At 43.7% G+C, this 18,584-nt stretch overlaps 2 protein-coding genes across 4 annotated transcripts in view; one reads left to right on the forward strand and one right to left on the reverse strand.

Moving 5' to 3' along the window:
* The window catches only part of dimt1l (DIM1 dimethyladenosine transferase 1-like (S. cerevisiae)), a 41,540-nt gene extending 35,525 nt beyond the window's left edge, over positions 1-6,015 (reverse strand). For both annotated transcript variants that reach the window (XM_080198079.1, XM_080198069.1), the window contains exon 1: positions 5,818-6,015. The gene's annotated coding sequence lies outside the window, so the exon portion shown is untranslated. The remainder of the gene's footprint in view (positions 1-5,817) is intronic.
* Positions 6,016-6,098: 83 nt separating this feature from the next.
* ipo11 (importin 11) overlaps positions 6,099-18,584 on the forward strand; it is a 593,411-nt gene continuing 580,925 nt past the window's right edge. For both annotated transcript variants that reach the window (XM_080186460.1, XM_080186476.1), the window contains exon 1: positions 6,099-6,199. The gene's annotated coding sequence lies outside the window, so the exon portion shown is untranslated. The remainder of the gene's footprint in view (positions 6,200-18,584) is intronic.

Raw genomic sequence — 18,584 nt, forward strand, 5'->3', positions numbered from 1 at the left:
TCCCTATTAAAGGAGAAAATAAAAAAATCTAGAAACCAAAAAATGTTATAAATTGTCAGCATAGATTTCAAAAAGATGAAATCTTGCTTGACCAACCCAATGAATTCTTTTGAGGGGGGTCGACAAGAATAATCTTAATCTAGCAGATGTCAATTATCTGGATTTCCATTAGACTTGAGGATTACTTTTTGCACCAGAGCACACTTTTTTTGTGCCTATTTGCAGCCTATGACACATTTGACCACACCATCCTCCTCTGATGCCTCTCCCTTGTTGTCCAGCTGGGTAGAAGTGCTCTCACCTGGTTCCATTCTTATCTATCTAATCGTAGACAGACAATCAGTTGCAGTGGCTTGTCTTCCTACTCTGTCATCTTTACCTCTGGCATTCTCAAAGATATATCCATGGCCTCCACCTTTTCCATCTACAAACTGCCCCTTCGCAACATTATCTGAAAGTCCAGTATTACACCCAACACAGTATTCCAAGTGTGGCCTTACCAATGTCTCATACAACTTTGACAAGACGTCCCAACAAGCATGCTGAATACCTTCTTCATCACTCTGTCCACCTGTGACTCTACTTTCAAGGAGCTATGAGCATATACCCCTAGATGTCTTTGTTCTGTAACTCTTCCCAATGCCCTACCATTAACTAAGTCCTGCCCTATTCAATCTCCCAGTAAGTCAAAATGTATTGCCTCACATTTGTCTAAATTAAATTTCAATCTGCCATTCGTCAGCCCACTGACCCAATTGATCAGGATCCTGCTGCAATTGGGTGTAATCATAGAATCCTACAGTACAGTAATACTGGACAACATGCAAACTCCGCACAGTCATCCAAGGCTGGAATCAAATTTGCATCCCTGGCACTGAGGCTGCAGTGCTAACCACCATGCCACCTGTATTCCCTTAGAAAGTTGACAGTGACACATTGCTTGAGCGGAGAACTTGTAATCCTTGGCTGTATGCTGAGGTGTGTATTGATAAGTGTCCCTGTTAGAGCAGGTTGAGCACAAGGTCTTGGAGTGAAGCTTTGGACAATACCTGAATGTGAGATGAAAGTTCAGAATGCAACAGAGTAGCCAAAGCTGTGGCCACTCAGTCACATGTGTGGGCCAAAGGTGGTGTGAGATTGTGCCAAACCAGAATGCAAAGCAAGGACTGGGCATCAATGTTGTGGCCAGGATATGAGTCAGTGGGCTTTGACTGGCAACTTCAGATGGTGAATGTCAAAGTGGTCCTTAGGGGACAAATGCTAATTGTCAAGTCTCTGTTTTTGATACTGGAGTGAGGAAAACCTCAGAAACTTGGAGCCTGGTCATTATTTTTGCTTATAGGCAGGAGGTAAGAAGTCAACAGTGGTGCCTGGCTCAACAAAGGTCGGAGCAGAACAGTGAAAAGGAAAGGTGGCAGGGCCTACTCAAAGAGGATGAATCTGAGAGCCATCACTTGGAGGCTTCTTGCCAGATTCAGAGTCTACAGACCGCATTTAACATACTTACCGATGTCCGAGAACCAATGTCACCAAAGACTATGGATGTCAAGTTGGTGAAATTTGCCATCTTTTGCAAGATTTAGTCCCAAGGGGACTTGGAGGGTGTCCACTGCAAGTGTCGCTGAATGTAATTGTGGTGCTCAGATTTTACGCCAGTTGCTCTTTCCTGTGCTCCACAGGTGACCTCTACAGGATTTCATAAGTCCCCATGCACAAGCACATTCAGGTGATGGATGCAATCTTTGTGACTATTCACCTGCTGAAATCAATGCTACCGGAATCATGGATTGCAACAGCCTCAACGAATGTTAGGTCATCCATTCACTTGCTGCACTTTACACTTTATGAATACTGCTTATGCTTAACTGCTTGCATTTATCTATTTGCACTTGTGATTATCTGTAAAGACTTGTTATTCAGCTGGCATACACTGTCTGTACTTATCATTTGACATTCTTGATTACCTGAGAGTGTTGGGCTATTGTTACTCTGCCTATATATTCGGTGCTTGCACACCCCTCTTCATTAGACGAAGGGGCAGCGCTCTGAAAGCTTGTGATTTCAAATATACCAGGTCAGATATAACCTGGTGTCGTGCGACCTTTCATTTTGTCCACCCCTGTCTAACATCGACATCTTCACATCATTAAAAAATTACACTTTCTCATTCTCATTATTAAGAACATAAGAAATAGGAGCGGGAGTAGGCCATCTAGCCCTTCAAGCCTGCCCCGCCATTCAATAAGATCATGGCTGATCTGTCGTGGCTCAGTTCCACATTCCCGCCCTCTCCCCATAACCCTTAATCCCCTCTCTTATCAAAAACCCATCAACCCGCGTCTTAAAAATATTTAGCGAAGCAGCCTCCACCACCTCAACGGGCAGAGAATTCCAGAGATTCACCACCCTTTGAGTGAAGAAGTTCCTCCTCAACTCCGTTCTAAACCGCCCCCCCTTTTATCTTGAGGCTGTGCCCCCTAGTCCTACTATCCTTTCTGAGCGGGAAGAGTCTCTCCACCTCTATCCTATCCATCCCATTCATCATCTTATACGTCTCATACTTCTAAACTCTAACGAGTACAAGCCTAGTTTATTCAGCCTCTCCTCATAGCTCAACCCCCTCAACTCCGGCATCAGCCTAGTAAACCTCCTCTGCACTCCCTCCAAGGCCAAAATATCCTTGCGTAAGTACGGCGCCCAAAACTGCACACAGTACTCCAGCTGCGGCCTCACCAATGCCCTATACAGCCGCAGCAAGACCTCCCTACTTTTATATTCAATCCCCCTCGCTATGAAGGCCAGCATCCCATTCGCCTTCCTGACCACCTGCTGCACCTGCAAGCTGGGTTTTTGCGACTCATGCACAAGGACCCCAAGGTCCCTCTGCACCGTCGCCGGCTGCAGTTTTTCGCCACATAAGTAATAATCCTTCCTACCATTATTCCTACCAAAGTGGACCACCTTGCACTTGCCTTGATTCCAAGAGGCGCAGGCTTGAAATCATTTAGCGGATACCTAGTTTCGCTATTTAAAAAAAATCTGGCTGAATCTCAAAGTTCGATGTGGTCCTGCTGTCATAGATGGTTATAGTATAGAAGGAGCAATCTGGTCTGCCTTTTCTAATCTGGCTACCTGCAAAAGCAGCAAGTCCCCTTTCGTTATCCTTGCCCAGCAGAATTTTTATTTTTAGACGCTTATCCAATTCTATTTTGAAGGCTACGATTAAATCTACCTCCACTCTAATCTGGACAAACAGTTCACTATTGCAGTATAATTCTAGAACACAAAGATAATTCCCAGCTTCTTTCATCTATTGTAAACAATCTTCTTAAAACCCATCCCTTGTCACTTCTACCATCACCTTCAAGTGCAAGAGCTCATGAATTTCTTCTCATGATTGAGATTATTTGGTTAGTTGCCAGTGTTGTTTTCCTCCCTTCCCCAGACTGTTGGGATAAACCTTCTCTAAAGTCCTGCCCATGTCTTAGCTTAAACATGCATCTTTCATTAGTTTCTCCCCATCTTTCCTTATGCCCTCTGAGCTCAACAAGACCCATCTCCAGGTGCTCTTACTCTATTCCAAATAAACTGCCAAACATCCAACTTTCATTCCAGACTCCGATGTTAGCTGGCGTTGTTAACTTGTCTCTCTCTTCAGCTGCTGTACTCTCCTTCACATCTGTTACCATCATCACTCTTCTCAAGAAGATTTACACCATTCCTTGATCTTTCAAACTAACTCATCATCTCTAATCTCCTGTTTCTTTTCAAAAGTTTTTAAATGTTGTCTTTCAAATCCCCGACCATTTTTTCCCTGGACCTTAATGCCTGAATCCCAACAATCAAGTTTTGCCTTCCACAGTAGTAAAACAGCTCGTATCAAAATCTCAGATTACTTTTTTTATTTGTCCACAGGATGTAAGCATCACTATGTCGTATGAAGAGAGATTGAACAGTTTAGGCCTATACTCTGGAATTAAGAATGAGGGGAGCTCAAATTGAGATATTCAAGATGATAAAAGGTATAGGTAAAGTAGACGTAAAGCAGATACTTCTGCAGGTGGGCATTCTAGGACAAGAGGTCATAGTCTTAGGGTAAGGGGTAGTAGCAAATTTGAAACAGAGTTGAGGAGAAACTACTTCTCCCAAAGGGTTGTGAATCTGTGGAATTCGCTACCCAAAAGTGCAGTGGATGCTGAGACAGTGAGTAAACTTGAGGAGTTCGACAGATTTTTAATTGGTAATAGGTTGAAAGGTTATGGGGAGAAGATAGGAAAATGGGGTCGAGGAGCATTTCAGCCATGATTGAATGGCGAAGTGGACTCGATGGGCTGAATGGCGTAATTCTGCTCCTATATCTTTTGAACTTATAAACTAGCAAGGCTAACACTGATAGCTCACCATGATCTTCCCAATTATAATGGGCAATCTTCTTTTTTCTCAAAATCCCCCATCATTCCAAACAACTGAACCATTCCTTCAGACACCAAGCAACACCTTTTATACACACAGCCCGCATTCGGTCTTTCGGGTCGAACCAAGTAAACAAACTTAAATTACATTCAGACAAAGAAAAAGGGGGCAGCTCCCCAAAAGGAGGCGGAACGGCCCAAACAGAAACAAAAAGTACAGAGGAAACTTAAGACACGTCAAATCAAAATGTGATTGTCGGGGTCTATAATGCACCTCAGCCCCTGCGGTGCCCAATGGGCATGGAAAGCCTTGACTGTGCCCGCGGACACCGCGTGCTCCCTTTCCAGGGACACCCGGCTGCGAACGTAGCCGCGGTAGAGGGGCAGACAGTCGGGATGGACGGTCACGTCGATCGCCCGCTGTCTGGACCTGTTGATGGCGCGTCTGTGAGCTATCTTCTTGAACTGCTGCAGTCCATGTGATGTCAGTAATGTGAAGGGAATTCCAGGTTTTTGACTGGCAACAAGGAAGGAGTGATGATATATTTCCAATCAAGATGATGCATGGATTGAAGGCGAACTTGAAGGTGGTGATGTTCCCTTGCATCTGCTGCTCTTGTATTTCTAGGTGATTGAGAGTTTGGGAGGTGAATTAAAAGAACCCTGGTGAAGTGCTACAGTGCATTTTGTAGAAAATCTTGTTGCCACAGTAGGGAAGGGAGTAAATGTTTAAGGTTGTGGATGAGGTGTTGCATTATCCTGCTTGGTGTGAACTGCTTGAGAGCTGTTGGAATTACACTCGCTCAGGCAAGTGGAGAGTATTATATCACTCCTGACCTGTGCCTTGTTAATGGTGGATATGCTTTTAGAAGTCAGGAGCTGACTACTCACTGCAGATTTCCTAGCCATTTACCTGTTCTTCTAGCCACAGTAATTATATGGCTGGTACAGTTCAGTTTCTGATCAGTGATTCCACCATGCTGATGAGTCAGGATTCAGGGGCAATTGTTGAATCTATCTAGTCAAGATACAGGAAAAACTCAGCAGGTCTGACAGCATCTGTGATGAGGGAAACAGTTAATGTTTTGAGTCCAATATAACTCTTTAGAAGAAGAAATATTTGAGGCAGTTGTGCTATGCGGATTATATGCTGTTAGGATGCCCTTTGTCCCACATTTTCGATTTTTTTTTGTATTATTGCATGTACAGTATGTGCATCCTCATAGCAAGATTCCAGTTAGAGGAGAATTCCATACCCAGAGTTCCTTATTTTTCCATGGGAGTTGACCATCCTAGTAGCCTCGCCATTTATTTAGTATCCCTGGTAATTAACTATCTGAGGTTGAAGCAATTCCTGATATTACATCACATTTGACTCAGCTGAAAATGTTATTTTGTGACTCACCTAACCCATTTACCGATTCAAGTTCTCAGGCTTCCTTATTGCTGCTGTGAAAATATACGACAAGAACTAACAGTGATCGCAGGTGAGAACAAATTAAAAATACTGAAATGACAAGTCTGAGTAAAGTTTCGGAAAACATACATACACTACAATTCTCGATATTATACAAAGAAACGGAATCTGAAGTGTCATTCAAGTGTTGCTGCAAACTTGTATTTCTGGCGCTGTTCTGGGAGTGTCAATTTCAGCAACGCTTTGCTTCACGTCATTGAGCGCGCCATGTAACACCGTGCGCATGTGCGGTGCTGCCTGATGGCGCGGTCCTGGTTGAGGCGTGGAGACGTTGAGACTGAATTGGAGTGAGGAACACAGACCAGAGCAGGTATAGTTCCACATGGTGCACACTACCGCTGATCTCAGGCCGGATCGGTCTCCCGTCTCAATGGCAGAATACATACATTTACGTGGGCGCAGCGTGTTCAGGTTCCGACACTTGCTGCAGATTTTAAAGCAGAGACAGAGCTGCGGCAGTGAGTGGTCGTCTGGAGTATTTGGGATAACTGAAATCTGATAACTCACTCACCCACTTGTCCTGTTTCCTCAACAAATATAGATTTTCATTCAAATCACTAAAGAAATAAATAGTCTGGAATAATTAGAACTGGGTAGTTAAGTCCAGTTTTTAGTCAAATCTATTGTATTGTGGAATTTACTGGAAGATGTGGCCTGGAATTTCCTGCATATATTCCGTGGGTATAGATCCTGTTTAACAAATCTTTGCACTGCGTTCTTATGTGGTCTCCTCAGTCACTTTGAAAGAAAAGTCTACATTTATATAGCACCTTTCATGACTGCATATCCCAAAAAAACTTTTCAACCAATGTATTACTTTTGATATGTAATCATTGTTATAAAATAGGAAATGAGGCAGCCAATTTGCACATAGCAAATTGTCACATTACAGGACTATGATAACCAGCCACATAGTTTTTATTAATGTGGTGTTAAATATTCTCCAGGACACTGGGCCTATCTTCCCTGTTCTCAGCATACTCACAATTGTTTACACATACCTGAGAGCTCAAATGAGACCATCTTTTAATATCTCATTCAAAATATGGTACCTATTTCATTGCAGCACTCCTCCACTGCTGTCATAGAGGTTTACAGCATGGAAACAAGTCCTTTGGCCCAACTTGTCCATGCGCCCTTTTGTTTTAAAAACCCATAAACTAATCCCAGTTGCCTGCATTTGGTTCGTATCCCTCTATGCCCACTGTACCCATGTAATGATCTAAATGCTTTTTAAAAGATAAAATTGTACCTGCATCTAATACTACCTCGGCAGCTTGTTCCAGACACTCACCACCCTCTGAAAAAGAAATTGCCCGTCTGGACTCTTTCGTATCTCTCCCATCTCACCTTAAACCTATGCCCTCTAGTTTTAGACTCCCCTACCTTTGGGAAAAGATATTGACTATCTACCTTGTCTATGCCCCTCATTATTTTTTAGACTTCTATAAGGTCACCCCTCAGCCTCCTAACCTCCAAAGAAAAAAGCCCCAGCCTATTCAGCCTCTCCTTATAACTCAATCCATCAAATCCTGGTAGCATCCTAGTAAATCTTTTCTGCACTCTTTCTAGTTTAATAATATCCTTTCTATAATAGGTTGACTAGAATTGCACACAGTCTCCTAAGTGTGGCCTTACCGATGTCTTGTACAACTTTGACAAGACATCCCAACAAGCATGCTGAATGCCTTCACCACCACCCTGTCCACCTGTGACTCTACTTTCAAGGAGCTATGAACATATATCCTGAGATGTCATAAGAACATAAGAAATAGGAGCAGGAGTAGGCCATCTAGCCCTTCGAGTCTGCCCCGCCATTCAATAAGATCATGGCTGATCTGTCATGGCTCAGTTCCACTTTCCCGCCCTCTCCCCATAACCCTTAATCCCCTCTCATCAAGAACCCATCAACCCGCTTCTTAAAAATATTTAGCGAGGCAGCCTCCACCACTTCAACGGGCAGAGAATTCCAGAGATTCACCACCCTTTGAGTGAAGAAGTTCCTCCTCAACTCCGTTCTAAACCGCCTCCCCTTTATCTTGAGGCTGTGCCCCCTAGTCCTACTGTCTTTTTTGAGCGGGAAGAGTCTCTCCACCTCTATCCTATCCATCCCATTCATCATCTTATACGTCTCAATGAGATCTCCCCTCATTCTTCTAAACTCTAACGAGTACAAGCCTAGTTTATTCAGCCTCTCCTCATAGCTCAATCCCCTCAACTCCGGTATCAGCCTAGTCTTTGTTCTGTAACTTTGTTCTGTAACTCTACCCAATGACCTACCATTAACTAAGTCCTGCCCTATTCAATCTACCAAAATGCATTGCCTCGCATTTGTCTAAATTAACTTCCATCTGCCATTTGTCAGCCCACTGACCCAATTGATCAAAGTCTGGCTGCAATTGGAGATACCTTCCTCACTGTCCACAGTGCCACCAATCTTGGTGTCATCTGCAAACTTATTAACTATGCCCCCTATATTCTCATCCAAATCATTAATATAAATGACAAATAACAATGGGCCCAGCACTGATCCTTGAGGCACACCGGTGGTCACAGGCCTCCAGTTTGAGAAACTACTCTCTAAAGCCACCCTCTGGCTTCTGTCAAGAAGCCAATTTTGTATCCATTTAGATACCTCACCCTGGATCCCTTGAGATTTAACGTTATGCAACAACCTACCATGCGATACTTTGTTAAAGACCTTGTTAAAGTCAGTGTAGACAACATCAGCTGCACTGCCCTCATCTACCTTCTTGGTTACCCCTTCAAAAAAAACTCAATTAAATTTGTGAGATATGATTTTCCACTCGCAAAGCCATGCTGTCTGCCCCTAATCAGTACTTGCGTCTCTAAATGCCTGTAGATCTTGTGTCTCAAAATACCTTCCAACAATTTACCCACCACAGTTGTGAGGCTCACTGGCTTGTAGTTCCCAGGATTTTCCTTGCAGCCCTTTTTAAACAAAGGCACAACATTTGCCACTCTCCAGCCTTCAGGCACCTCACCTGTGACTATCGATAGTTCAAATATCTCAGCTAAGGGACCTGCAATTTCCTTCCTAGCCTCCCACAACGTCCTGGGATATACCTCGTCAGGTCCCGCAGATTTATCTACCTTGATGCGCTTTAAGACTTCCAGCACCACCTCCTCTACGATATGTACACTCCTCAAGACATCACTATTTAATTCCACAAGTTCCCTAACATCCATGCTTTTCTCAACAGTAAATACTGATGAGAAATATTCATTTAGGATTTCATCCATCTCTTGTGGATCCGCACATAGATTACCTTGTTGACCCTTAAGAGCCCCTGCTCTCTCCCTTGTTACTGTTTTGCCCTTTTGTATATTTGTAGAAGCTCTTTGGATGCCTTATCTTCCAAAACGATTTCGTGTCCCCTTTTTGCCCTCCTGATTTCTCTCTTAACTCTACTCCTACACCCCCTATACTCCAGGAGATTCACTTGATCCCAGCTGCGTATGCATGTCATGTGCCTCTTTCTTCTTGACCAGGGCCTCAATATCCCGAGTCCTGCAGGGTTCCTGACTTCTGCCAGCCTAGCCCTTCACTCTAAGAGGAATGTGTTTACCCTGAACCCTGGTTGACACACTTTTGAAAGCATGCCACTTACCAGACATCCCTTTACCTTCCCACAGACTCCCCCAATTAACTTTTGAAAGTTCCTGCCTGATACCATCAGAATTGGCCTTGCCCCAATTTAGAATATTAACTTTAGGGATAGACGTATCATTCCCAAGAGCAATCTTAAAACTAATAGAATTATGGTCACTAGTCCCAAAGTGATCCCTCACTAACATTTCTGTCACCTGCCCTTCCTTATTTCCCAAGAGGAGGTCAAGTTTTGCCCCCTTTCTAGTTGGGCAATCCACATACTGAATGAGAAATTCCTCCCAAATTCACTGAACAAATTTCTCTTCATCCAACTCTCTAATACTGTGGCTGTCCCAGTCATTGTTGGGAAAATTAAAATCTCGAACCATTACTTCCCTATTTTTCATGGTGCTGTTTGTAATCTCCTTACATATTTGGTCCTCATTTCCCACTGACTATTTGGGTGCCTATAGTCCAACCCTATCAAAGTGATTTCCTCTTTCTTGTTTCTCAATTCTACCCATTGGCCGAACCCTCGGATATACCCCCTCTCAGTGAAGCCTTGATGCTTTGCCTAATCAAAATTGCAATTCCCCCTCCTCTCTTACCTTTTGTTCTATCTTTGCTATAGCATCTGTACCCTGGAACATTAAGCTGCCAGTCTTGTCCCTCCCTTAGCCATATCCCAGTCCCACATACCCATCCACGCCCTGAGTTCATCTGCCTTGCCCGTCAAGCCTCTTGCATTGAAATAAATGTGTTTAATCTGGACTTCCCTTGCTTTTTGTATTGCTTCTGTCTGATCTGCCTGGTACTAGGATTACCGACGCTACCTTTACTAATTAATGTGCTCTCTTTAACTCCCATGCTGTTCTCAAACTTCTCTTCTGTCTCCCTACTGCTTTGGATCCCACCCCCCGCCAAACTAGTTTAAACCTTTCCGAGCGGCTCCAGTAAATCTCTCCGCCAGGATGTTGGTCCCCCTCCAGTTCAAATGTAATCCATCCCTCTTGAACAGATCAGCTCTTCCCCAGAAAAGATTCCAATGATCCCAAAATCTGCCCCCTGCACCAGCGCTCAAGCCAGGCATTCATTTGCCTAATTCTCCTATTCGTACTCTTACTAGCACGTGGTACCGGTAATAGTCCTGAAATTACTACCATTAAGGTCCTGCACATTAGCCTTCTGCCTAATTCTCTATGTTCACATTGCACGACCTCATCCCTTTTCCTACCTATGTCATTGGTACCAATATGTACAATGACCTCTGGCTGCTCACCATCCTTGTTAAGAATGTCTTGCAATCACTCTGAGATGTCCTTGACCCTGGCCCCAGGGAGGCAACACACCATCCTGGAGTCTCGATTGTGGCCACAGAAACGCCTGTCTGTGCCTCTAACTAGCGAGTCCCCTGTGTGGAGTATCAGCCTGGAACTGCTCAATTCTGGTGTGGGACTTGAATCCACAACCTTCTGAGTCAACAGTGCTACCTACTGAGGCTGGAACTATGTTTAATAAATTGATGATCACCCCAATCATAACTCCTCAATCAGAGAAAACGATGGTAAATTGCCTTGAACCACCGTACAAAGAAAACAAAGAACAACCCAGCATGGGAAACAGGCCCTTCGGCCCAATGAGCCCGCGCCGCCGCATCACCCTACACCTATTCGACCCTGCATGCCTACGAATGGAACCCTACTCAGTCAGATTCAGGGAAGAAATAGTGTCAATTTGGTAAAAACCGATTAGCCTAAGAGCACATCTTTGGGGTGTGGGAGGAAACCGGAGCGCCTGGAGGAAACCCACGCAACCACAGGGAGAATGCGCAAACTCCCACAGACCATTAATGCACATATTCAAATTGGCAGGACGTTACATACGGTGACTCTCAGAGGTCCGGGGCCTCAGCTTTTTACTATATTTATAAATGATTTATATATTTATATATTTATAAACTCCCGTAGTCCATGTGTTGTCAGTGGATGAGGGAGGCGGTGGGATTTTGATCCAGTGACACTGAATGAAGGACAATATACTGCCAAGTCAAGAGTAACGTGATCCTGTCAATCCTTTATTGATATGTATACCCACACATTTCTGGTATGTTTGGTGCAATATGGCTTAGAGGAGGGTCTTGGTGTTCCATTATACCTGCTTACCTTGTGCTAGGTGATAGAGGTCATGGGTTTGGAAGGTGCTGTTGAAGGACCATTAACAAGTTACTGATGTACATCTTGTAGACGGTACTCATTGCAACCATTGTGCGTCTGACATGGAGGAAGTGAATGTTTAAGGTAGTGGATGGGATGCCTATCAAGCAGGCTGCTGGTGTTGAGTTTCTTGAATATGATTGGTGCTACTGGCCCAGGTCAAAGCCCCCATGCTCTTCAGTAGTGGGACAGCACCTGTGAATAGAAGCAGCAATGCAGCCTGACCAATACAGCAAGACGCATGTACTAAGGCCTGGATATTGTTAGGGCCGTAATCTTTGCAGTATTAGATGCCTTCAGTTATTTCTTCTTGATTGAGGGTGCCAAAATGGATCATCTCTTGGCACTTTTGGCTGAACGTTGTTGCAAGTGTTTAATCTTTGTATTTTGCACTGATGTGCTGTGATCTGCTGTCATTAAGGTTGCGGATGTTTGTGGCACCTCTTCCTGTTAGAAGTTCAAAAATCCACCCACGTTCGTGGCAGGCTGGGGCATGACTGTAAAGCTTTGATCTGAAAAATTGGTTGTTGGATTGCATAGTTATCTGCTTCATGCTGTTTCTATTGTTTGACATGGATGTTGTCTTGTGTTGTAGCTTTACCAGGTTGGTACCTTATTTTTAGGTATGCCTGATAACACTTTCTTCTATTCCAGCTGTACTGGAGTCAATGACTGGCTTGACTGTAGTGAGGTGTAGGTTGGGCCATGAGGTTATAAATTGTGGTTGAACACAATTCTGCTGCTGTATATGATCCATTGTGCTTCCAGTTCTGAGCTGCTAGATGTGTTCAAAATGTATTCCATTTGACATGGTGGTACTGTCATGGGATTGAGGGTGTTTTCAATGTGAAGATGGATCTTCCTCTCCACATGTGATGTGCAGTGGTCATTCTTACCTGTTCTGTCCTGAACAGATGTATCTGTGAAAGGTAGATCAGTGATGGCAAGGTTAAGTAGGTTTTTCTGTCTTGTTAATTCACCATGTGCCACAGGCCCAGTAGGGGAATTATGTCCTTCAGGACTTGGACAGTAATGATGCTGTTGAGCCCTACTTGTTGATGGATATTGAATCCACCCATATTCATGACTGGCCGAGGCGTGACTGTAAAGGTTTGATCTGAAAAATTGATTGGGGGATTGCTTGTGCAATGTTAGTGTCCCTTTAAGAAAGTTTTTTAAATCGTGGTCACCGTCTTAGGTGATGTCAAGGACGTTGTCTGGTGTTGATTATGAGAAGAGGTTGAATAAACTGGGGATTGTTTTCGCTGAAAAGACGGAAGCTGAGAGGAGACCTGAGAGAGGTCTACAAAATTGAGAGGCATAAACAGGGTGGATAGTCAGAGGTTTTTTCCTTGCGTGGAAATGTCTATTCAAGGGGGCACAGGTTCAAGGTGAGAGGGGGAACGTTTAAGGGAGATGTGCGGGAGAAGTGTTTTACGCAGAAAACAGTGGGTGCCTGCAATGCACTGCCAGGGAAGGTGGTGGAAACAGGTACGTTAGGAATGTTTAAGAGACATCTGAATGGGTACATGATATGGGAATACAGACCGAATAAGGGCAGAAGGTTTATCTTGTAGTCTGGTAGAGATATCATGCTTGGTTAGGGCTTGGAGAGCCAAAGGGCCTGTTCTTATGCTGTACTTGTCTTTGTTCTTGTGTTGTAGCTTTACTAAATTTACCTAAAATACATTCTGTGCCATGCTATCTCAGTGCTGTTTTTACCTGTCCATTAGAAAATTATGGTTGAATCCTCACTCCATTATGAAACACTTGTGCAATAGATTTGAGCAGTATATTTATTATGTTACCAAAAATTGATGTTGACAACTCAAATAGTGTTTTATAGTATGCCCGAAAGCCAATTGGCTCTTGAGTTTGCATTTCCCACGTATGGAAAACATGCTTTTAACACTGTCAGTTTAGTAGGCCTAACATTTAAATTGTGTTTGTATCATGGGCAATAAAAAGTTGACATTGTTTTCATGGAGTATCGGAACTGTTTTTAACTAGTTGTAACATTTGAATGGTATCGGAAACAAAATAACCATAAAATAGTGGATGAACGTCTGCACTTGGAGAGGAATGAGAGTAAGCTGTCAGAAGATATGATTCTGCAGAGATGTGATTAAAAAGTGCAAAGTTATATATATGTCTGGGAGTTCATACACGCAGCCATTGCAATTTGAATATTGAGGTCCCTCGAGATTATATTGTAAATCCTGTGACAATGCCATCTAGTGTTTCCTCTGTGTGACTGTTTGATCTGATTTAAGTCATAAATCTATCTGAGGTGAATGATGACAGGGAAGTTATTAAAGTTTATTTATTATTAGTGTCACAAGTAGGCTTACATTAACAGTGCAATGAAGTTACTGTGAAAATCCCCTTTTTGCCACACTCCGGCGCCTTTTGGGGTACACTGAGGGAGAATTTAGCATGGCCACTGCACCTAACCTGCGCATCTTTGGACTGTGGGAGGAAACTGAAGCACCCAGAGAAATCCATGCAGAGATGGGAAGAACATGTAAACTCCGCAGACAGTGACCCAAGCGAGGAATCAAACTCAGTTCCCTGGTGCTAACCACTGTCACCGTGCTGCCCTGTATAGCAGATTATGGCAAATGCATCAGAGATGACATATACTACAACAACCAGAATAGCTAATATAGAACACCATCCGCTTGCATCAATCCAGGCCAGAGAAAGCTTCATTTTACAAATATTTGTGGCTTTTGCTCTCCTACCATCTCTTTGTGCATGTGCTCACATTTCCATTATTACACGCTCCATTGTCTTTGCCATCAGAAGCCTTAACAAAAATATATTTTTAAATAAACAAAAAAAAGCTGAAAATATTCAGCAGCTGAGGTGAGTACTGAAGAGACAGCAAGTTGTTTGGGTTTGGAACTGGGTTTGATTCTTTGCTTGGGTCACTATCTGCGGAGTTTACATGTTCTTCCCGTCTCTGCATGGATTTCCTCTGGGTGCTTCAGTTTCCTCCTGTGGAGGAGGAGACCATTCAGCTTGTCATGATTGCACCATTTCTCTGAATCAGCAATTCACCTCGTACCATTTCATCCTCCTGCATGTGTGGGAACAATTTTTCCATATCTACTCTTCATGATTTTGAATATCTCTATTAGATCTCCTTTCAATCTTCCCTTCGCCAAGGAAACCAGTCACTAGTGAAATTCCTCATCCCTGGAACCATTCTCTTGAATCTTCTGTTCACCATAGAATTCCCAACCGCTGACCTGTTCTTGTAGACATGGTATTTATATGGCTAGTCCAGTTAAGCTTTTGGCCAATGGTGCTGCAGAATGTTGATAGTGGAGGATGCATTACAGCATGATATGGTGCCTGCTGTGACCAAGACCGCAAGAAACTACAAAAAGTTGTGAACGCAGCCCAGTCCATCACACAAATCAGCCTCCCTTCCATTGACTCCATCTACACTTCCTGCTGCCTTGGGAAAGCAGACAACATAATCAAGGACCCCATGCACCTCAGATGTACTTTCTTCTGTTTTCTTCTGTCAGGAAAAAGGTACAAAAGTCTGAGAACATGAACCAACCAACTTAAGAAAAGCTTCTTCCCTGTTGCTAACAGATTTTTGAATGGTTCCACCACACATTAAGCTTATCTTTCTCCTCATCCTATGGTAACTGCAACATTATATTCTGCACCCTTTTCTTTCCTCTTCCCCTATTGTACTCTATGAATGGCATGTTTTGTCTGTATAATATACACAAAACAATACTTTTCACTATCTCAATATATGTTACAATAAATCAAAAAGTTAACCTAAAACAATTTGCTGTCTCTTCAGTACTCACCTGAGCTGCTGAATATTTTCAGCTTTTTTTTTTGTTTATTTAAAAATATATTTTTGTTAAGGCTTCTAGACTGATGGCAAAGACAATGGAGCGTGTAACAATGGAAATGTGAGCACATGCATAAAGAGATGGTAGGAGAGCATAAAGCCAAGAATATTTGTAAAAAGAAGCTTTCTCTGGCCTGGATTGATGCAAGTGGATGGTGTTCTATATTAGCTATTCTGGTTGCTGTAGTATATGTGATTTAGATTTGAGAATTGAAGAAATATATTTGTGAATAACATCAAATTAGCTGTGGTGAATATAGTGAGGATTGTGAAAGGCTGGGAGAACACAAATGCGTGGGATTATCAGATGGACAGAAAATCATTATTATAGAAAAATGGACAAATACTTAGTGGTTGTAGTTGAGTAGAATATCCCTAAAAGTTTACAAGTAGTCTACTGATGGTATAATTTACCACATTTGTCCTGTCTGAGAAAATAAGTAGTCATTAGTGCAGGTGGTCGACGTTGCGGTAGGTGAACGTGTGGCTATTAGTGACCACAACTCTGTCTACTTTAGGATACGAATGGAAAAAGATGAGTGCTGTCCTAAGGGGAGGGTGCTAAATTGGGAGAAGGCTAGCTACAGCCGGATTAGGCAGGAGCTTAGGGATACAGACTGGGATAGGCTGTTGGAGGGCAAGCCCACGTTAGGCATGTGGGAGTCTTTCAAGGGAAAACTGAAATGGGTGCAGGAAAGGCATGTGCCGGTTAGGAGGAAGGATGGGAAAGGTAGGATTAGAGAGCCGCAGATTACTAGAGATATAGAAGACCTGGTTAGGAAGAAACGAGAGGCGTATGTCAGGTCTAAGCAGCTGGGAATGGAGAGAGCGTTGGAGGAGTACAGGGAGAGTAGGAGGGATCTCAAAAGGGGAGTTAGGAGGGCAAAAGGGGGGCATGAAACGGCTTTGGCAGGTAGGATTGAGGAAAATTCAAAGGCGTTTTACTCTTATGTTAGGAGCAAAAGGGTGGCTAGGGGTAAAATCGGTCCTCTCAGGGACAGACGAGGGGAATTGTGCTTAGAGTCTGAGGGAATGGGGGAGATCCTGAATGAATACTTGGCATCAGTATTTACGAAGGAGAGGGGCTTGATGTCTGGTACGGTCATCGAGGGAGCTGTAGACCAATTGAAGGATCTATCGATTATGAGGGAAGAAGTGTTAGGGCTTTTATTTAGCATTAAAATTGATAAATCTCCGGGGCCTGATAGCATTTATCCTAGGCTGCTTAGGGAGGCGAGAGATGAGATTGCTGGGCCTCTGACGCAAATCTTAGTCTCATCTTTGGACACAGGTGAGGTCCCGGAGCATAGAACATAGAACATTACAGTGCAGAACAGGCCCTTCGGCCCACGATGTTGCGCCGACCAGTTACAAAAACAATGACCCACTAGCCTATACCAATCCCTTTTCGTCCATAAACCTATCCACAGATCTCTTAAACGCCCCCAAACTAGGCGCATTTACAACTGCAGCAGGCAGGGCATTCCAATCCCTCACCACCCGCTGGGTAAAGAACCTACCCCTGACATCCGTCCTGTAGCTACCCCCCCTTAATTTAAAGCCATGCCCCCTCGTGCTAGCTTTCTCCATCCGAGGAAAAAGGCTATCACTATCCACCCTATCTAAACCTCTAATCATCTTATATGTTTCAATAAGATCCCCTCTTAGCCGCCTTCTTTCCAACGAAAACAACCCTAAATCCCTCAGTCTCTCCTCATAGGACCTCCCCACCATACCAGGCAACATCCTAGTAAACCTCCTCTGCACCCTCTCCAAAGCCTCCACATCCTTCTTGTAATGTGGGGACCAGAACTGCACACAGTACTCCAAGTGCGGCCGCACCAGAGTAGTGTACAGTTGCAACATGACGCTGCGACTCCTAAATTCAATCCCCCTACCAATAAACGCCAAGACACCGTACGCCTTCTTAACAACCTTATCTACTTGATTCCCAACTTTCAGGGATCTATGTACACATACACCTAGATCCCTCTGTTCATCCACACTATTCAAAGTCCTCCCGTTAGCCCTATACTCGACACATCTGTTGCTCCTACCAAAGTGAATTACCTCACACTTCTCCGCATTAAATTCCATCCGCCACCTCTCGGCCCAGCTCTGCAACCTATCTAAGTCTCCCTGCAGACTATGACACCCTTCCTCACTGTCTACCACACCTCCGACTTTGGTGTCATCAGCAAATTTACTAATCCACCCAACTATACCCTCATCCAGATCATTAATAAAGATTACAAACAACAGTGGCCCCAAAACAGATCCCTGAGGCACACCACTCGTAACCGAACTCCATGATGAATATTTACCATCAACCACCACCCTCTGTCTCCTATCTGATAGCCAATTCCTGATCCAACTTCTTAGATTACCCACAATCCCATACATCTGCATTTTCTGCAGAAGCCTACCGTGGTGAACCTTATCGAACGCCTTACTAAAATCCATATATAACACGTCAACTGCCTTGCCCCCATCCACCTCTTTGGTCACCTTCTCAAAAAACTCAATAAGGTTAGTAAGGCACGACCTACCCGCTACAAAACCATGCTGACTATTTCTAATCAATTCATTACACTCCAAATAACTATAAATCCTATCCCTAATAATTTTTTCTAAAACCTTGCCCACAACAGAAGTAAGACTCACCGGTCTATAATTCCTGGCAAAGTCTCTGTTCCCCTTCTTAAACAATGGGACAACATTCGCTATCCTCCAATCCTCCGGGACTACACCAGAGACCAATGACGACCTGAAGATCAGAGCCAGAGGCTCTGCAATCACCTCTCTAGCCTCCCAGAGAATCCTAGGGTAGATCCCATCCGGACCAGGGGACTTATCTATTTTCAGCCCCTCAAGAATATCCAGCACATCCCCCTTATCAACCGTAATACTGTCTATTTTACACCCCTGCAACCCAGTGTCTTCCTCAGCTATATTCATGTCCCCCTGCGTGAACACCGAAGAGAAA

The sequence above is a fragment of the Carcharhinus amblyrhynchos genome, chromosome 1 (genome assembly GCF_965287045.1).
Source record: "Carcharhinus amblyrhynchos chromosome 1, sCarAmb.v2.hapA, whole genome shotgun sequence".
NCBI classification, from domain to species: Eukaryota; Metazoa; Chordata; class Chondrichthyes; order Carcharhiniformes; family Carcharhinidae; genus Carcharhinus; species Carcharhinus amblyrhynchos.